This window comes from Anomaloglossus baeobatrachus, chromosome 11 (genome assembly GCF_048569485.1).
Source record: "Anomaloglossus baeobatrachus isolate aAnoBae1 chromosome 11, aAnoBae1.hap1, whole genome shotgun sequence".
In the NCBI taxonomy this organism is placed as follows: domain Eukaryota; kingdom Metazoa; phylum Chordata; class Amphibia; order Anura; family Aromobatidae; genus Anomaloglossus; species Anomaloglossus baeobatrachus.
In genome coordinates this window covers 108,647,815-108,663,110 of record NC_134363.1, presented here as the reverse complement: position 1 = coordinate 108,663,110, position 15,296 = coordinate 108,647,815, and the positions used below count along the sequence as shown (strand labels likewise).

Genomic DNA, 15,296 nt, shown 5'->3' with positions numbered 1-15,296 from the left:
GCACTGACAGCAAGGTTGGCAGATGGTGGTGGCCGTCTGCAGGAGTTGGTGGAACTCCGCAGAGCCGTAAGGACCGAGGTCGGGCATCTGCCCGCTGGTACCGGACCGGGGAATGGAGTGAAGCTAAGCACACAGGCAGGGCCGTCGGACCCCGACCAGGCTTGGAGCCGCCGTCAATAGTCAAATCCGAATGTGACAGGAACCCCCGGGGTTCCCTAACAACCAAGTCCCGATTGAAGGCAACCGCTCACACCGTGAGGATATACAGCCACCGCCACAGACTAGAGATCCAAGGGCCAGCGCCTGCGGGCAAAATGGGCTCCTACGGCACCTATACGCCGGGGAGCGGACTACCGGTGGGCAACCACAGGAGTCAGAACATTCTAAAAGGTGCAGGGAAAGACAGACACCATCAGCCGTCCGGGGAGAGCACAACATCAACACTGCAGCCGGCTGCGGGACCCGTCCATCCGGCCGTTTTGGTTTACCAGAGACTTTGTCAGTTATTGTCTGAGTGAGTACACCCGTGCCGTCCGGCATCGCGCCGCACAGTCCCTGCACCCCAGCCATCCAGCCTCCCCGTTACACCACCGGGCCCCGGGATCACCAAACCCCCTACCCACGGAGGGGACAAAATCCCAGCTGCACCCTACCATCTCTCCCGGGATCCCCGTTACCAGCAGCGGTGTTGCCATCATCACCACGTCCCGTGGGTGGCGTCACGAACAATCTCCCTAACCAAAACCACCCCTTTTCACTCACGGGTGAGGAGCGCTGCTGGAGTCCCCGGGTCCGGCCCACCGCTCGAGCCACCGAGGAGCAGCAGCAGAAGCCCCGGACCCGAGCGTGGCGAGCGCGTCCCCTCCGCCCGCGACAACTGTCTGCTGCACCACATTTCGACGGTGACTTTAAATAATGCAGAGGGTTCATTAACTAGTGCACCCTGCACTTTGACTGTTGGACCACCAGTTTTCTTCTAACCGAGCAAAGATGGCATTCCTAATGTCCCACCTGAGTTGGAAGGCTTTCGCTTGGGTGAACCCACTGTGGCAGAGAAGAGACCTGGTCACCTCTGGCCTCTTAGACTTTCTGGAGGCCTTCTCGATAGTCAGCTGTCACAGTCGCAGACAGTGCCTTGGGAGTGACACCTAGTGTCTACCAGCAGCTAAGCCCACCCTCACCATCTGAAGCTCTGGCGTATACCTAGTAGGCACTTAGTTAATCCCCTCCCATGTCAGGGTAAGTTCAGGTTCCCCCTGTGTTCCAGTGGGTCAACTCTAGCTCGCTGCAACCTCAACAAGCAAAACAAAGGGTATACCAAGTACTTCATTACCATATATGAATAAATGAAATAAATAAATGAATTATTAATAAAGAAATTCGGACACTGAAAGTAAGGTTTGTATTTGGGTCTGTCTCTTACAAACCATAGTTTGCATAGTCACTTTGTACTGATAAATTCCAATTAAAGGCATCCAATCACCTGATTTATGCTGCTCGTTCCACATGCAGCATGAATCAGAGCCTGGCTGCATATTTGCCCTTTAAAGATCTTGGAACAATAGCCAAAGAAAGGTCCTCCTCCAGCCCCCTGCCCACTTTTCACTACACTGATAGATGTTATTGACAGATCTCCACGCTATGGGAAGGAACTGTCAATCACACCTGCAGCATCCCTTGACCAAATGTGTTACTGATCTCCTAGTCTCCTCTTCAGCTCTTCAGTTCTGGTTCCTGGATAAATATTTACAGTATATTTTCTCTGAAACGCCTGCCTATTTCAGGGAAAACTATACCTTGCTGCAATCTTTCAACCAGTCGTTCATGCTACCCATAGTTTGTTGCACCAACCACTTTGGCCAGACAAAGGTTGCACCCTCATTAATATATGTAATAAAACAGGTTGTTGGGTTTTTTTTTACATAAAATAAGTAAAATCTGTTCAACAAGTATGATTTTTAGGGGATGTGTTCGCTATATGAATATATAAATGATATAATTTTAGTGTTGGGGTAACAGGCTTCGTTTAAGTGCTGTTTTACAGCTTAGGAGCATGGACGACAAAGGCAATACAATGGACTAGTTACACACCATCAAACAACAAATATCATGCTGGATGGATCTCTGCTAACTTAAGGCCCATTTACACACAACGATATCGCTGACGAGATTTCGTCGGGGTCACGGTGTTGCTGACGCACATCCGGCCTTGTTAGCGATGTCGTTGTGTGTGACACTTTTTTGCGATCAGTAACGATCGCAAAAAGGTGTCAAATTGTTCGTCGTGTACACGTCGTTCATTTTTAAAAAATTGTTCCTCGTTTGGAACGCAGGTTGTTTGTCGTTCCTGCGGCAGCACACATCACTATGTGTGACACCGCAGGAAGGAGGAACAACATCGTACCTGCAGCCGCCGGCAATGAGGAAGGAAGGAGGTGGGCGAGATGTTCCAGCCGCTCATCTCCGCCCCTCCTCTTCTATTGGGTGGCCGCTTAGTGACGCCGCTGTGACGCTGAACAAACCTCCCTCTTAAAGGAGAGATTGTTCGGCGGCCACTGTGACGTTGGTGAACAGGTAATTGCGTGTGATGCTGCCGTAGCTATATTGTTCACAACGGCAGTGATCACCCCGTGACGCGTCACCGACGTGGCGGGTGCTAACTCTCGAGACATTGCTAGCGATGTCGCAGCGTGTAAAGCCCGCTTTACACTTGCCATTAGTTATTTCCTCCCTGCTTTAGTTTTCCTCCTTACCTCTTGTTGTCTGATTACTCTGTGTGAACATGCTGTGTGATAGAGTTTTGGTTTTCCCTGTTTGTCTTTCACTGTTGGTGTTTACACACTATCTCCTATCCCAGCCCCCCTCCTTGTGTAGAAAAGGGGGGGTACAAGATCAAGGCTGGTCAGGAGCATGGGTAGGAAGATGGCCTAGACATCATCACCTTCAGAAGTATCTCTGGGATCAGGGACAGCTATGTCCCCCCTAGTCTGAGGGCCAGTTTAGGAGGCCCGATCACCTGTTATCTCCTGCCACCCCTTGACACACAGCTTCTAAGCTTTGCAAAAACAAAACTATCTGCTCAAGCACCTCCTGAATTGCAATGCTGCAACTCAGTTGAGTTCAACAGTGAAACATTGGCACAATCAGCACATAGCAGTGACTGACTATATGATGCAAAAACCAAACTGAAGCATTGGTTTCTTCAAAAGCAGCTCTTGGCATCTGTTAAGGGATGAGTGTTTCCTCCTGATGCCCTTTAGTAGGCTACTAAATTTGTCAGCAGGGACAGCTGAGGCATAAATATTGTCACCCCCCTCATATTCATATTGGGGAAAAAAAAGACTGAAAAGGATGCAACAAGGTATGGAAGAAAAAAAGCAACTTCAATATGATCACTGCCACTTAAGGCTGATGGTGACCCTAAAGGACAATGTGACATGCAGCCAGATGTGGAGCAGCATATGTAGCTGGTGGATGTGGAAGCTATCCCAGGCAGAAATGCTGCAGAAAAGCTCACCAAAAAATCATCATGAGAATGTAGCCTAATAGTTACATTACAGCACAGTAAATCAACTGAGAATACAGACAATAGATGGCAAATATATATAGTCATGGCCAAAAGTGTTGGCACCCTTGAAATTGCTCTGGAAAATGAAGTGTACCTCCCACAAAAGTGATTCAATTATATAAGGTGAGGGAAATTAAGGGGAGTAGTATGTTGACTAAAATATAACTTTTATTAATATATTACAATTGTTATGAAATAAATTTCAACTGTTACTCCCTAATAAAGTTGTAGGATATAAATAAAATCACAAGTAATAGAATAAAAAATCTCAGGATAATAGGACAGAAGATTTGACAATAATATCTGTCTATGTTAATTACAATGTTCTTTATAAATAAATTGGTTTAAAGATTGTAGTGAAAGTTCAGCAAGTTGTTCTATTACATCCATAGTTAAGTTTTATTTAATTAGCAAGTAAACATTATTACCAAAGCTGACATTAGAAATCATGTCAGCGAATAATTATTTTCAAAGTCCACAATGGGCTTGTATTGAAAGTAGGAAGTTGCCATATTTATTGCTCATGTTACTATCTGCCTATTGTTTTTTATATCAATGTAAGTCAAAGTCCTGCTAGTAAATAAAGAAAGATGTGATTAATAAAGGGAACCTGTCACCAGGCTTTTCCCTTATAAGCTGCGGCCACCACCAGTGAGCCCTTATATTGAGCATTCCAGAATACTGTACAGTACTGGAGCAGTTGGATCCCTTGGGCTTCTCTCCAGTCCGGTGTCTCCTCGCTTCAATTCATCGCTGTCCTCCTTCTCAACTTCGGTTAGATGACGCGTCATATGTTATTTACGAAGCTGGGAAGGAGGATGGCGACTACACAGGATAGAGGAGGCACCGGATCGGAGAGCAGTGATGCCCATCGGACCCGACTGCCCCCTAGGGGAGTAAATAAAGGTGTTTTTTACCTTCTACAGAGCAACCTGGGCTCTTACTGTATATACAGTATTCTAGTATCTAGAATGCTGTATATAAGGGCTCACTGGTGGTGGCTGCACTTTATAAGGGAAAATCCTGATGACAGGTTCCCTTTCAACATCAATTGTCAGTTTCAGACTGTTATTTAGTTGTGGATCCCTGTGTTATTACTAAGTCGATTTTAGTTTTAGATCATAATAAGAGCTTTAAAACTTCAGTATTTATAAATTAAAGATTCTAGTACTGATGGCAAGCACTGAGCTAAATGGCACTGAGCTAAATGGCACAAGGCAGTGCAGAATGATATTTTATTGCAGTGTGAGTGTAGTGCCACATGGGGCAGGTGGTTAACTTACTCGTTGCCGGGCAGTCGTGGGTCGTGTAAGGCAATGTCACAGGTGGCCTTGCCCGGTTCCATTGCCCCAAGGCGTACAGCAAATGAAGGGAATGCAGGGTGATTGGGAGAGTTTGTCGTGACGCCACCTATGGTATGCGGCCAGGGAGTAGCTGCTGCTGCAGAATTCCTCACCAGGGCAGGTGTTATGGCTGCCGGGATGGTGTTGCTCCCCACAGGCGGAGCGGGCCCCAGGTGGATGACAAGGGCAGTACTCCACGGGAGCGCTGACGCTCAGGGCGCCACCAAAGACAGGGACGACACAGGGGGCTGAGGTTCAAAGTTCTCTTTACTCACAGTTCGTAAGATGCCCGGGAGGTGCTCTCCATCGCGATGGGCCTCAGCCGATCCAGGGTAAATCAGAAGCAATCACAGGTGTCTGTGGAGTGTGAGACTTCCCTTCCTTGCGCTTGGTTGTGGATCCCTGTGGCTTGAAGTGTCTTGAGGACCCCAGTGTCTCTGTTAAGTATCCTGTCCTGTATGCAGGTGGTGCGGTTCCTCACCGTGGGGCCTGGCTGCAATCCCAACCCTGGATCCTATGTGTCACTGTGCTCTGGGAATATGGGTGGTGGGCGATGGGACTTGAAATCCTCATCCCCTGCAGATTCTGGCAGACAACATAGAGAATAATCTGCCTTAGGGCTTCTGCACCCTGTCAGCACTGGCACTGTGGGAACGGTTAGGCTCGACCTCCAGCTACCATGTTCTCCTCTGTCTCACCATCTCCACCGGTTGCCTCTTGCCCTCTTCCAGTCTGCCCGGAGAAGCTCTCAAGTAGAGATGAGCAATGTTCGAGGTTCGCCAATTTCATGTTCGAGTGATTTTGGGGGGTGTTCAAGTCGTTCGACGAACTCGAACGATTTTCTAAAAGTTCGGCAGTTCGAGTTACGTTCGAGAACGGTTCGAGCACCAAAAGCGTGGCTTTTTACAGTAAGTATGTGCGCACCTTTCGTATCTGCATGCGTCCTGCGTCCCCAGCACAATCCCTCTCTCTTTCCTACTCACTGATAATGGGCGTCTTGCTGCACAGCTGTCACAAATCTCCAGCGGCATTTCCTCTTTTGAAAATGGCTGCTGCTTCATTATTCAATTAGTTATTCTGTGCTTTCCTCGCCCACCGGCGCCCATGATTGGTTGCAGTCAGGCACGCCCTCACTATGAGTGACAGCTGTCTCACTGCAACCAATCACAGCCGCCGGCGGGCGGGTCTATATCGTGCAGTAAAATAAATAAATAAGTAATAAAAAAAAAAATGCGTTTCCCCCCAATTTTGATACCAGCCAGGATAAAGCCACATGGCTGGAGGCTTGTATTGTCAGGATGAAGAGTACCACATTATTGGGAGCCCACCACCATAACAATATCAGCAGGCAGCCGGCCAGAATTGCCGCATCCATTAGATGTGGCAGTCCCGGGACTCTACCCAGCTCATCCCGAATTGCCCTGGTGCGGTGACAATCGGGGTAATAAGGAGTTAATCATGGCAGGCGTCTCCCCGAGATACCTTCCATGATTAAACTGTAAGTGAAAGTAAAGAAACACACACAGCGAAAAATCCTTTATTTGGAATAAAAGACAAAAAACACCCTCTTCCTTAAAATTTTTGTCCGGTGTGCTTAGTATTCCGCTTAGTATTCCGTCATATCTGTAGATTTCCATATTATGTCCTCCAATCTGCTCATTATATGGTATAAACTCTGGTTCAATCAGGAGCTCATCTTACAGTGTCCTGCTCCTTCAGTGTCCAGTCTCTCTCTTTCTCTTTTTCCCTCTCTCTCTCTCTTTCTTTCTCTCTACCTCTCTCTTTCTCTCTCTCTCTTTTTCTCTTTTTCTCTCTCCCTCTCCTCTCTCTCTTTTTCTCTTTCTTTTTCTCTCTCTCCTCTCTCTCTTCTCTCTCCTTCTCTCTCTTCTCTCTCTTCTCTCTCCTTCTCTCTTCTCTCTCTCCCTCTCTCTTCTCTTTTCTCTCTCTTTTCTTTCTCTCTATTTCTCTCTCTTTTCTCTCTCTTCTTTCTCTCTCTCTCTCAGACTTGGCGATGATCAGCTGATGTGGTCAGCTGACGAAATCAGCTGACACTATAAGTCGAGTGGTGAGGCCGGCTTTTTACCGCCCGGCCGGCTAAACTATCAGCTCATGCTGTCGGACAGGAGTCTACACAGAAGTGTGTAGTTGTTTTTTTTTTGCACTGATGCATCAGCTGATTGTATAAAAGCTGTTTATACAGGCCCTTGAACCTGACACATCATCTGATCGCTTTGCCTTCCAGCAAACCAATCAGATGAGATTGGATCTGGATTGGATGGCGCGGGACCCTTGACCCAGGATTACTGCGGAGGGGGGTTCTTTATTTCAATAAAGATGGAGCCACTAATTGTGTTGTGTTTTATTTCTAATAAAAATATTTTTCTGTGTGTTTTTTTTATCTGTACTAGAAATTCATGAAGGCCATGTCTAATATTGGCGTGACACCATGAATTTCGGGCTTAGGGCCAGTTGATAATATACAGCCAGCCCTAACCCCATTATTACCCAGCGAGCCACCCGTCCCCAGCTGCCTAGTTGTACCCGGCTGGACACAAAAATTGGGCGAAGCCCACGTCATTTTTTTTTTAATTATTTCATGAAATTCACGAAATAATTAAAAAAAAGGGCTTCCCTATATTTTTGGTTCCCAGCCGGGTACAAATAGGCAGCTGGGGGTTGGGGGCAGCCCGTAGCGGCCTGCTGTACCTGGCTAGCATACAAAATCATGGCGAAGCCCACGTAATTTTTTTGGGGGGCAAAAACCTTCTGCATACAGTCCTGGATGGAGTATACTGAGCCTTGTAGTTCTGAAGCTGCTGTCTGCTGTCTGTCTGTATGGAGGAGAGCAGACAGTAGCTGCAGAACTACAAGGCTCAGCATGCTCAATTCACTAGTGTATGCAGAAGAGCAGACAGCAGCTGCAGAACTACAAGGCTCAGCATACTCCATCCAGGACTGTATGCAGGAGTTTTTTGCCCCCCAAAAAAATGACGTGGGTTTCGCCATATTTTTGTATGCTAGCCAGGTACAGCAGGCAGGTACGGCTGCCCCCAGCTCCCAGCTGCTTATTTGTACCCGTCTGGGAACTAAAAAAATAGGGAAGCCCTTTTTTTAATTATTTCATGAATTTCATGAAATAATAAAAAAAAAATCGACGTAGGCTTCGCCCCATTTTTGTGTCCAGCCAGGTACAACTAGGAAGCTGGGGATTGTAATCCGCAGCACAGGTTGGCCCAAGCTTTCTGGGCGCCTCTGCTGCGAATTGCAGTCCTCAGCCGCCCCAGAAAATGACGCTTTCATAGAAGCGCCATCATCTGGTGTTGTATCCAACTCTTCCAACAGCCCTGAAGCTGGGTGGCTTGCTGGGTAATAATGAGTTAATGCTAGCTTTGTTTTACTAGCTAGTATTAAGCCAGAGATTCTTAATGTCAGGCAAGTTTGACCCGGCCATTAAGAATCTCCAATAAAGGGTTAAAAAAAGACACCATACAGAGAAAAAATACTTTAATAGAAATAAATACACAGACACATTAGAGACTCCATGTTTATTACTCCCTGTCAGCCCTCCACGATCCATGGTCTTCTGTCTTCTTTCTCCTTCAACCCATGCAGCTCTGCTACATCAGACAGCACTGCATGGGAGGAAGACGCCGCTGCTCCCCGTGCAGTCTAATCACTCAGGGAGTGAGCAGAAGCTGTGGGCTGTAAGCGGTGATGTCACCGCTGACAGGCAGGTTGCTATAGCAACGGTGATCTCCGTTATTCACCGACTGTGGCAATCAGTCCTTACATGTGGGCTGACTCTGTAAAGAGCGCACACATGCAGGAATGGGGAAGCTGACTATGTGCCAAAGCATTTCGCCGGTACACAGAGATGCTGGAACGATCACCGCGTACCAGAGAGATGCACTGACAGGACATAGCATGATGTCTAGCCATGTGACCAGTCTGTAGCCAATGAGATAATAGACACGTGACTGGTCACATGCTATTTTGACGTCACGATAGGTCCTATCATCAGTGCTGGTTACCGGGAGGATGCAGTGATTATCGGAAGGAAAAGCGGCGGGAGATAGAGTGCAGGACGCATCGCGGGGACATGTAAGTGTTATGGCAATGTTTATTAACTGTATGTGTACATGTACAGTTAGGTCCAGAAATATTTGGACAGTGACACAATTTTCGCGAGTTGGGCTCTGCATGCCACCACATTGGATTTGAAATGAAACCTCTACAACAGAATTCAAGTGCAGATTGTAACGTTTAATTTGAAGGTTTGAACAAAAATATCTGATAGAAATTGTAGGAATTGTACACATTTCTTTACAAACACTCCACATTTTAGGAGGTCAAAAGTAATTGGACAAATAAACCAAACCCAAACAAAATATTTTTATTTTCAATTATTTGTTGCGAATCCTTTGGAGGCAATCACTGCCTTAAGTCTGGAACCCATGGACATCACCAAACGCTGGGTTTCCTCCTTCTTAATGCTTTGCCAGGCCTTTACAGCCGCAGCCTTAAGGTCTTGCTTGTTTGTGGGTCTTTCCGTCTTAAGTCTGGATTTGAGCAAGTGAAATGCATGCTCAATTGGGTTAAGATCTGGTGATTGACTTGGCCATTGCAGAATGTTCCACTTTTTTGCACTCATGAACTCCTGGGTAGCTTTGGCTGTATGCTTGAGGTCATTGTCCATCTGTACTATGAAGCGCCGTCCGATCAACTTTGCGGCATTTGGCTGAATCTGGGCTGAAAGTATATCCTTGTACACTTCAGAATTCATCCGGCTACTCTTGTCTGCTGTTATGTCATCAATAAACACAAGTGACCCAGTGCCATTGAAAGCCATGCATGCCAATGCCTTCACGTTGCCTCCACCATGTTTTACAGAGGATGTGGTGTGCCTTGGATCATGTGCCGTTCCCTTTCTTCTCCAAACTTTTTTCTTCCCATCATTCTGGTACAGGTTGATCTTTGTCTCATCTGTCCATGGAATACTTTTCCAGAACTGAGCTGGCTTCATGAGGTGTTTTTCAGCAAATTTAACTCTGGCCTGTCTATTTTTGGAATTGATGAATGGTTTGCACCTAGATGTGAACCCTTTGTATTTACTTTCATGGAGTCTTCTCTTTACTGTTGACTTAGAGACAGATACACCTACTTCACTGAGAGTGTTCTGGACTTCAGTTGATGTTGTGAACGGGTTCTTCTTCACCAAAGAAAGTATGCGGCGATCATCCACCACTGTTGTCATCCGTGGACGCCCAGGCCTTTTTGAGTTCCCAAGCTCACCAGTCAATTCCTTTTTTCTCAGAATGTACCCGACTGTTGATTTTGCTACTCCAAGCATGTCTGCTATCTCTCTGATGGATTTTTTCTTTTTTTTCAGCCTCAGGATGTTCGCTTCACCTCAATTGAGAGTTCCTTAGACCGCATGTTGTCTGGTCACAGCAACATCTTCCAAATTCAAAACCACACACCTGTAATCAACCCCAGACCTTTTAACTACTTCATTGATTACAGGTTAACGAGGGAGACGCCTTCAGAGTTAATTGCAGCCCTTAGAGTTCCTTGTCCAATTACTTTTGGTCCCTTGAAAAAGAGGAGGCTATGCATTACAGAGCTATGATTTCTAAACCCTTTCTCCGATTTGGATGTGAAAACTCTCATATTGCAGCTGGGAGTGTGCACTTTCAGCCCATATTATATATATAATTGTATTTCTGAACATGTTTTTGTAAACAGCTAAAATAACAAAACTTGTGTCACTGTCCAAATATTTCTGGCCCTGACTGTATAATGTGTTTTTATGTGTTTGTGTTTGCCTCCCATTGTTTTCAATGGGGTTCGAGTGGTTCGTCGAACGGTTCATCAAACGTTCATCGGACGGAGCCTCCGTTCGACGAACCGAACTCGAATGCCAGGGGGGTGGGCTCATCTCTACTCTAAAGCACTCTCTCTTAGCGACCATGTTCTTTAGAGTCTCAGACTATTCTGACTAGAAAATAGTTGTTTGTTCCACTCCCTTAGTTCAGCCCTCACTCTTCGGATGACTCATAGTGGTTGTTGCTCTGGTAACTGGGAATTCCCCAGGCTATCTGGCTTCCTGATTTGTGAAACTGGCTGATTCACTAACTGGATGTTGTATAAGTGAAACAAACACCAGTGATTAACCTCCTCTTACCCGGAATGAATACTACATCTTAAAAGAGATGCAGTACCCTGTGGCCTCAGGGTCACCACATGAGCATACATTTTGTTTATTGTATCACTGAGACAAGAGCTTGGTTTGACAGATATTCAGGGGCAACATTCCATGTGATTGTGGAGACCAGGGCCGGCTCTAGGTTTTCATGGGCCCCGGGCAAAAAAATCTCAGTGGGCCCCATGCAAACGCAGACATGCACATACACAGATACGTACACATACAGGAAGGAATACATACATATTTGAAGACAAATTCACAAACATACATGTATATATATATATATATATATATATATATATATATATATATATATATAAATATATATAAATATATATATAATGTATACATATAGAGTATACACACCCACACGCAGTCCTGTACACTGACCTACATAGTCATACATCAAACATGCAAAGCCAAAAGGAAGAAGAAAAAAACAGCTCACCTGCAAGATGTGCATGGATAAGAAAAAAACCCAACAGAGAATATAAAACAAACAGGAAAAGGATCCAGCACTGAAAATTAACTCATTTTTTGCATATTAAAAATACAAACTGTCAACATGGAGGAGACAGACAAAAAACAGACCTGGATCTGGTTTACATGTTTTGAGGAACAACTGTACCGGGACGGGGCAGGCAGTGGTAGCCGTGTGTTCAGGGGTCAATAGGCCGCAGCGCAGCCAATTAACCTCATGCCTCCCCATCGCTACCCCCACTTGTAGGATAGGCTCTGCACAGTCCAGTCTGTAGTTCATAAAAACTAAATGACTGTGAGTAAAATGACTAATGGTAACACCTCCTCTGTGCTACTCCAACTGGGCCCGGATCTGCCATTCCCGTTCCCTCTTCTTCTTGATCACCGCCTTTTCCATTCAGGACTATTCTCCTCCACTAGTGGGGCCACACAGGCCACAGATTGGCAAGCCATGAAATCCTGGGCCTGTTCTGCCCAATTCTGGGCCTCCAGGGCCTGCAGCAATCGCTTCTCTTGTCGATCGCATGTTAGGGATTCCCGCGCCACCACGCTGACAGGGGCCGTCAGTTTCCCTTCCACGGGACCCACTGCTTCTTCAAGCCAGTCCTGAAGTCCGCCTGGGTGCCGCTCCATCTTCTGGTCCAGGAGCACTTCCCACACCCGGGGTCCACTCCCATGGGAGCGCTGGCCCAACCACCTGGCCTCCCACACAGCTTCAGGGCTAGGCATTTTCTCCATCTTCCTATGCATACTTGCACCTTCTCATTTCCGAGGTACAGGCCCTGTACCCGGCCACTCCTCTGGGGGTGCAGTCTTTTTCTTTAGCCGCACCCAGCTTTTTCTCCATCCTGCCTGTCGAATGAAGGACATTTGCACCCTCCTGCACAGTTTTTAAATGGCTACAAAGATGGCTAGCAGTGACGATGCCATCATCAGCCTCACTATTCCAGTCATCTACATGTTGGAGCACACTTTGAATAGTCTGCGGGAGGAGGTAGTGGTCCCAGAGGAAGAGGAGGAAGCAGAGGAAGATAAGGAAGGGATACCATTTTCCGGACAAGTGGGTGTCATGGGAGGGTGGAGTAATTCGAATGAGGAGGGCTCATGGAAACAGGAAATCTGATAGTGAAGGTGAGGAGCTAAGGAACAAATAGAGGAGGAAGAGGTGGTGGGAGGGGATAGAGGAGGCAAGCTTGAGCATTACCCCACGACCAGCACAACATGGACCTCATGGAAGCATCCGACCTTTTTGCTGCACTATCTGCAACATGATGTCCATCTTGTTATGATTAGAAATAGTGCTGACTACTGGGTTGTCACTCTGTTACATCCATGGTACAATAGTAAATTTAGCAAGATGTTTCCTCCCCTGGAAAGGGACGCGTGGATGCTGGAGTATCAAAACAAGCTTGTAGACTATCTTAACAGTAGTTTTCCACAAGACAGCAGTGAGACACACAATGTGCATCACAGTTGTAGAATTCCATTCACGGGAACATCGCATCGTCATCGAAGAAACATTAGCACCAGATCAAGTGGCAGAAGCAATTTCTGTGATTTGTGGCACACGTTTTTTAGACCATCGCATGTACCTGCTGAACGGAGTTCAAGTCTGACACATAGTGAAAGACTGGAGAGGATGGTGCAGGAGTATCTAGAGCTCAATATCTATGCCGTCGGGGGGGTTTGGACCCTTTTGCATTTTGGTCTTTAAAAATGGATAAGTAGCCTGAGCTCGCCAGTCATGTCTTGGAAGTTTTAGCCTGCTTGGCAGCCAGCGTTCTCTCAGAACTGTTTTCAGCACTGCTGGTGGTGTACTGATAGATAAGCGCATCTGGCTCTCTCCTGAAAGTGTAGACTGCCCAACTCTCATAAAGATTAATAAATTATGGATGTCAAATGATTTTGCCACCTAAGTCCCATATTGTGCAGACTAGGAGATGGTGTAGTGCTAGGTGTCTGGGAACACCAGCCCTACGCCTTTCTGTCAAGTTGCTGTGTCTGGTGAAGGTAGAAATGCTGGTTCAGGCCTTTTTACAGAGCCAATCCCATGCACCCATGTTGCGACGTTCGATTATTTGTAGTCTTTGTCAATTGGTGCCACTTTTCCTGTTATCTGACTTTAATTATTGGAAATGTGGAGACTTCAAGTACGGTCTCCAAATTGTCTTTTGCCTGTAGTTCCAGGGATCAGGGAGAAACAGCCCTATATCTGTCTGTCATCTTGCTGTCTTTGATGAAGGTAGAAATGCTGGGTCAGGCCTTGTTACAGGGCCGATCCCACGCATCCATGTTGCGGCGTTTAACTATTTGTAGTCTGTAGACAAGGGAGAAAAAGCGCTTGACAAAATTTGGCACTCACTCAATGAATAAAATTTACGAAGTTTTATTAGTGCTTAATTAAAACCATACAGCAATACATTAAAAATGACACAACCATATAAGCCAAGGGCCCCTTATGCACCAAAGTTCCTTAAATATATAATGTTATAAGTCCTGCCTAAACCAAATAGAAGAGAAAGCTCCTAATAGAGCACAAGAAAATATCTCAATAGTATCAGAAAATGCAAGGTAGGACAAGGTCTACAAAACAACCATATAAACATATAGAGGTGAAGCACACCAAGGATATACTATAGCTGATATATATTCCTTCTATACCCAGATAAGGTATAGAAAAATCCTAGCTTGTATCAATATTAGCATAAGCATATGATAATAAGCCAAATCTAGTACATGAATGAGAGATGCAAATATCATTGAGCAGCACACTTACTCCTGATGAAGCCGTGATAGGCGAAACGCGATGGGTCAGGTCTCCTTTGCACCTTATCTTGCTGCTCAATGATATTTGTATCTCTCATTCATGTACTAGATTTGGCTTATTATCATATGCTTATGCTAATTTTGATACAAGCAAGGATTTTTCTATACCTTATCTGGTTATAGTGGGAATATATATCAGCTATATTATATGCTTGGTGTGCTTCACTTCTATATGTTTATATGGTTGTTTTGTAGACCTTGTCCTACCTTGCATTTTCTGATAGTATTGAGATATTCCCCTATATTTTCTTGTGCTCTATTAGGAGCTTTCTCTGCTATTTGGTAAGATTTATACCACTATATATTTAAGGAACTTAGGTGCATAAGGGGCCCTTGGTTTATATGGTGGTGTCAATTTTTATCTATTGCTGTATGGTTTTAATTATGGACTAATAAAACTTTGTAATTTTTATTCATTGAGTGAGTGCCATATTTTGTCAAGCGCTTTTTCTCCCTTATCTGTTGCCTTTGCTTGACAATTGTGCATCCTTATATCCATTGTCACTACTACTGCGGCTGTGCATCCTCCTCCTCCTTGCTTGTACTATTTGCAGTCTGTGCCAATTGTTGCCACTTTTCCTGTTGTCTGACCTTAATTTTTGGAAATATGAGACTCCAAGTAGGGTCTCTTTTGCCTGTACTGGCAGGGGTGTGGGAGCAAGAGTACCAATAGCTCTTGATTTTAAAAATGGAAATATACATGGCCCATACCCAACTGCTGTGCAAGACACTATGGGGTAATTGTGGGGGGCAATTGATGCTACAGTCCTGCTGTCTGCCTGAAATGTTTTTAAATATTGAGACTCCAAGATGGGTCTCCAAGTTGTGTTTTGTCTGTATTAGCTGGGGTGTGGGAGCAAGAGGCCTTATCCTG

The 15,296-nt window shown here is 45.6% G+C and overlaps 1 protein-coding gene across 3 annotated transcripts in view; it reads left to right on the top strand.

Annotated features, from left to right (window-relative positions):
* Window positions 1-15,296, top strand: part of LOC142256092 (NXPE family member 2-like) — a 340,673-nt gene that overhangs the window by 129,004 nt on the left and 196,373 nt on the right. The gene's annotated exons all lie outside the window — the stretch shown is intronic.